The 6,102-nt window shown below is 47.5% G+C and overlaps 1 protein-coding gene across 1 annotated transcript in view; it reads right to left on the reverse strand.

Annotated features, from left to right (window-relative positions):
* LOC113406768 (katanin p60 ATPase-containing subunit A-like 1) overlaps positions 1-5,787 on the reverse strand; it is a 53,675-nt gene extending 47,888 nt beyond the window's left edge. The window contains exon 1 of the mRNA XM_026653426.2: positions 5,704-5,787. The gene's annotated coding sequence lies outside the window, so the exon portion shown is untranslated. The remainder of the gene's footprint in view (positions 1-5,703) is intronic.
* Positions 5,788-6,102: the final 315 nt, after the last annotated feature.

Here is a 6,102-nt window from a genome sequence, read left to right on the forward strand (position 1 = left end):
TGCTGTGTAGATATACCCTTTGTGTCTAAGCACAGGCTATTTCTCCAAGTCTATTTTCTAATCTCTGCATTTTTCCATTAATAGTGCCTCAGCAACTGCTCTTGGCTACTGTTTCATTGTTAAAATGCTCATATCATTTGGAAGATTTTCCTTACAACTAATCTAAACTTGCCCTTCTTGAATTTAAGGCCATCAATTTAGCTATATATCTTTGATCAATGTGGAATATGTCTCTCCCTCCCTTTATCTATTATTTCAAGGCTTTCTATATAACCACCTTATCTCTCATTTTCCCTTCAAAGTTGTAAACTCTTTAAAATATAAACATAAGAGATGTTAACAGAACCTGAATGAGCAGCATGAATTGTAACACTAATTAAAACATCAGAGAAAAGCAACCAATCCAGTTTCATTTTCAGCCAGTCTGACACCTGTTACAAGTCTGCAGGAACATTCATATTTCATAGCCTTTTTTACATTTCTTCACAATACCAATAGCACAGGGGCTTTTTAACACTGAAATCTTTCAGAACTGGTTATTCATCCAATATTTAATTATTCATAATATTTTAAATTAATCTTGTCTGTGTGTAACAAATAGATTTCTTTCATTTCAGGTTCTACATCCTAGGACAATTGGCATTGATGTCTGTAACGAACATTGTCGCCTGCTCAGGAACTATGACTCACATCAGAGGCCATGTGTTATTGTAGATGCTATGGCCTAGTCTACACCTAAAATTTTAGGGTCTCTCTACACTAGAAACTCTACAGCACTGCAGCAGCACCACTGTAGTGCTCTAGCTTAGGCTGTGTCTACACTGCGCACCTTACAACAGTGTGGCTGTGCTGTTGCAGGTGCACCATTGTAAGGTGCGCTGTGTGGCCGCTTTTTATCGCCAGTAGAGAGCTCTCCCAACGAGGGGCAGTAACTTCATCGCTGAGAGTGCAGCTCCCCACAATGAAGCGCTGTCCACACCAGTGCTTTTTGTGTTTTTTCACACCCCTAAGTGACAAAAGTTTTAGCGACAAAAGTGTTACTGTAGACAAAGCCTTAGACACTTAATACAGTGACAGAAGGGGTTTTTCCGTTGCTGTAGTAAACACACCTGTCCAAGAGGTGGTAGCTAGGTTAACATAAAAATTCTTCTGTTGACCTAGTGGCGTCTACGCCAGGACTTAGGTCAGATTAATCACAATTGCACAGGGAGTGAAATTTTTCACAGCAATGTAGTTAAGACAACCTAACTTTGTGGTGTAGACCAGCCCTAAGGTCGATCTAGCTACATCATTCAGGGGTGTGAAAAATTCATATCCCTGAGAGACATAGTTAAACCAACCTGAGCCCAGGTGTAGACACCACTAGGTCGACCGAAGAATTCTTCCATCAACCTAACTACTGCCTCTCGATGGGGTAGATTTACTATAGTGACAGAAAAACCCTTTCCATCATTGTAGGAAGTGTCTATGCGGTGGGGCTGGGGCTTGGGCCCTCCCACCCAGGGCAGCGGGACTAGGGCAGGCTCAGGCTTCGGTCCCCCTCACCACCCAGAGTCATGTAATAATTTTTGTTGTCAGAAGAGGGTCGCACTGCAATTAAGTTTGAGAATCCCTGGTTTAGACAAGTAGACACCAGAGACAAGTTCTCTATTATTGGTGTGGCAGGCTTCAAGTCTTTGGATATTTTCATTTTTAAAAGGGTGATTCTTTTGAGGGACAATTAGTTATGTTGAAGAAGACCTCATATTGTATAACCAAATTGACTTGCATATACAAGGCCTGTTATTAATCCACCTTCCCCTAACTTCTGTCCACTTGTCTTCCCAGCCTTAGATTGTGCATTCCTTGGAGTACCTGACATTTCTTCTTGAATGTTTGGAAATGGCATGCATTGTCTGCACTACTATAAACAAATATTACTTTAAATAATAAGAAGCAATGCAACATATTGATTGAAAATATAAATTTGAGGGAATGAGAAAAGATTAAACAGATACTTAGAATATTTCTTAAATTTGAATCCCAGTGTAATTTCAGTCTTTTTATCTCAGAAACTTCAGTGAATTTGTATCTTATTTGTAACTTCTGAATAAATTCTGTTTCTTATTACTGCAAGATGTATATTTTTGAAATGATAAACAATTGTTAATAATGGATGGATCTAATTGAAATGTTTATCCCACAGCATGAAAAGTAAAATAAGTTAGTGCTCAGACACTAAAATGTAAATTGTACATCCAGGGTCAAAATCTTTCTTGCCATACTCATTTAAGTATTTCAATTGACTTCAATGGGACTATGGGTATGAGTAAAGCAAGCCGCATTTGGTTCCCAGTCTTAGAAAGCCTGACTTGAATATGCCTAGCATATATATTTTCTAGCAGCTGATTATAAATAAGTAGCTTTATTGATGCCAAAAGTTCCAGGTAGAATGAGTCTGTCCTGTGACTGTATATAAACATCAAGTAGCATGAATCCTAACATTTCATTTGCTTTCAGTGGAACACTAACTACCAAGAGCAGCATAGCTGAGAAGATACAGAGGCAAAAGATACCAGCCTTTACCCCCTTTTCATTCACTTTTCTGCCTTTATTCATCCTGCCCATTATACCTGCAACACCTTCCCTGTTCTTGTCTACCAAGGCACTATCCTCACCTCATTTTAAGTTGTGCTTTAAAAAAAAAAAAAAAATCTCACTTTTCCTGCAATGTCTACAATAAATGAGTCCGTTATTTTCATTGGTTTTAATGTGACCTGTTTTATTTTCCCATTAAAAAAGAAAAACACGAAGATGTGTACATCTTATAGCAAATAGCTGCATTATGCTATTGCTGTAACCCCCATTCTCCCTTACACTATCCCCCGCCCTTCTGCTGTAATCCTTACTGATAGTGTTATGTCTAAAACAACAAGGAGTCTGGTGGCACCTTAAAGACTAACAGATCTGTTAGTCTTTAAGGTGCCACCAGACTCCTTGTTGTTTTTGTAGATACAGACTAACACGGCTACCTCCTGATACTTGTTATGTCTAAGGTTATGTCTACACCATAGGCAGCAGGTATAATAGGCCTTCCCTGGCACAGCTGCTGTCGCAGGACGCCATTTGCGGGTTTTTACTTATGTGACATGCAGGTTCCGGGGCGACTGAGGAGGCAGTATCTGCTATTCAGCTTCCTGGGTTCATCAGTAATCTCCCTTGACTCCAGAGACATTACTGATGAACCCAGGAAGCTGAGTAGCAGATACCACCTCCTCAGCCGCCCTGGAACCTGCATGGCGTGCTGCATATATAAAAAGTTCCCCATTCTTCCGCTAGGCGAGGCGTGCTGCCTTTCTCATTCTCCGGATGGCACAGGGCTGGCTCAGGCCAGCACAGTTGGGGGTGGCTTGGGCTGCTGATGCCCAGGTAGGGCACTGGTGTTCCTCTGGTGGTGGAGGACCGGGGGGGGGGGGGGGGGGGTTCCGATGGGCCCTGGGCTTCCCCGGATGCAGGAGAGGCAGTTGGGGGAGCTCAGGGCTCCGCTGCATGGGGCAGGGCCTCATGCGGAAGGGGCGGGGCCAGGGGGCTAGCCTCCCCAAAGGGGGTGTCCACCTGCCACCCATGGTCTACACTACAGCCTATGTCAGCAAAACTTATATCACCCTGGGTGTGAATATTCCACACCCCTGAGCGACATAAGTTACACTGACATAAGCACTCGTGCACAGTGCTATGTCAGTGGGAGAGCTTTTCCCACTGACAAAGTTTATGCTGCTCACGGAGGTGGTTTTTTTATGCCAACAGGAACACTCTCACTGTGCTGCTGCAGTGCTGTACGTATAGACATGGCCTAAGAGTGGGTTGTCAAAGGCTTGCCTACACTTGAAATGCTACAGCATGTCAGTGTAGACACTAGCTATACCGATGGGAGGGGTTCTCCCATCAACGTAGGTAATCCACCTCCCCAAGAGGCGATAGCTAGGTCAACAGAAGAATTCTTCCGTCAAGCTAGTGCTGTCTACACAGGACTTAGGTCAGCTTAACTACATTGCTCTGGGGTGTGAATTTTTCACACCAATGAACAACATAGCTGGGTCAATCTAAGTTTCTAGTGTAGACCAGTGCCAACTCTTCAGAGAAGAGGAAAAATGCTGTCCCTATCCAGAAGAATGTACCACACATTTGAGTACTATAAAATAAATAAGTTGAAAATATTTAACTTTTCCTAACTGAGCAGCATACTAAATGTATTGACTGCATTTACAGCAGGAGATAATTTTTCAAATGTCGTTAAATTATAAATGTTTACAATTTGTAAATATCTTAGGAATGGTTGGGAAAGAAATCCCTAGAGTCCTAAATCATATGCCTATTCACCAATCAATCCTTCCTCTTTGGACACATCATAAACCACTCGCAGGTGCTCAAGTAAAATCTTGGTGCATCTGCTACAACTAGAGTAAAATGCACAAAATAGGGTGTGTCTAGGATTGGAACTGTTTTCTCCTTCCCCCTAGAAACAAATAGAGAGTCCTCTGTTGCTTTTTACAGATCCAGACTAACACAGCTACCCCTCTGATACTAGAAACAAATGTCCATCACTTTAAAAATAGAGGACACAAGCCACTGAAGAATATACTGTAAGGAAAAATCCTGCACTAGTCCCTACAGGACAAAGCATGACCTAACATTTTGTTCCATCTCCAGTTACTATATTGATCATAGACTTTTGTATGTTAAATCTCTTTGGAGCAGGAACTTTGTTTTCTGCCTTTTCTAAAGGGACAAGCTGCAGAACACACTAAATCTGCAACCTTGGGAGAGGAGGCTGTACAATCAGGATGGAAGAGCTGAGCATTACAAAGACAAAAGGAACTATGAAAAAGTAAAACTGGATGTGTGCCTATGTAGAGCGGCTAATGCAACAGGGTCAGTGTTTGAGAGGTGCATTAGAAATGCACAACATAAAATAAATCGTTTGTTGGATGACACTCCAGGGCCCTCACTCCCTCCTTACACAGCTCTTTCATTCTCCCACGTCCCCTCACACAGCACTCAGCCCCCATCCCCCCACACACCCACTTCTCCACCCTCGTTACACGGCACTCCCCCCCCCCCGCCCAATGCCAGCTCCCCTACGCACAACTCCCCCCTTCCCTCAGCCCCGGGGAGGGGAGGAAAGCGGTTCCCAGCCCCCTGCCTGGCTCTGGGCGCTGGTTTGTCCGCTCGCAGAGCCTCGCCCCAGATACGGCCCCACAATCCCCGACAGACGGTGGGGCGGGGGAGCAGCCTCAGCACCGTTATACGGCCCAGTCTGCGGCAGCGGCCCCATGCTGGGGCCCAGTCTGCGCTGCCGCAGGCCCCGGTGCCGCACCCACCTCCGGGCCCCCAACAAATCACCCCCGACCCCCGCAAAGGCTCAGCTGCCGCGGCACCCCCCCGCGGCCCCCCCCCCCCCCCCGGCTACACGCAGCGCGCTGGGATTTGTAGTCCGCTCCCGCCCGCGCGTCTGCTGGCTATCACAGAACGCGTGAACCCCAGAACTACATCGCCCATCCTGCTTCGCGGCAGAGGCGCCGCACCTCCCTCCCCCCGCGGCCGGCAGGAGAGAAGAACGTTCAGTCACCAACGCCGCTCGCGCCGCGGCCCCTGTTAGGTTTTGGTTCGCGTCCCTGCCCCAGCAGCCTCGATGGGCGCCGCCTAGTGAGCCCCTGCCTTTACCTGGTGGAGTCACCTCCGCCTCTGACCCTGGGTGCGTGCCCGCGGGCGGGGGGCGCAGCCCGCAGGCTCCGTTAGCCCGTGGCGTGCGCGCTGCGGCGGCGGCTGGTTGCCATGGCGGCGAGGGGCGACGCCCGGCCATGGTGCCTGGGCATCCCGCTGCTCCGCCCCGCCCCCCGCCCAGAGAGAGGCGAGGGGGGGCGGGCTGGTCTCCCCTGAGGGGTGGATGGAACCGAGACCCCTTCCTCACCACACCCGGGCGGGGGGGCTGCCCCCACAAACCCCCCCACCTCTGCCCGCCACACCCGGGGGGCAGCGTTATCCGCCCCCACAGACCCCCCCCCCACCTCCACCCACCACACCCGGGGGGCAGCCTTTTCCACCCCCCACAACCCCCCCACC

This window comes from Terrapene carolina, unplaced genomic scaffold (genome assembly GCF_002925995.2).
Source record: "Terrapene carolina triunguis isolate 2854851 unplaced genomic scaffold, T_m_triunguis-2.0 Scaffold139, whole genome shotgun sequence".
Classification (NCBI taxonomy): domain Eukaryota; kingdom Metazoa; phylum Chordata; order Testudines; family Emydidae; genus Terrapene; species Terrapene triunguis.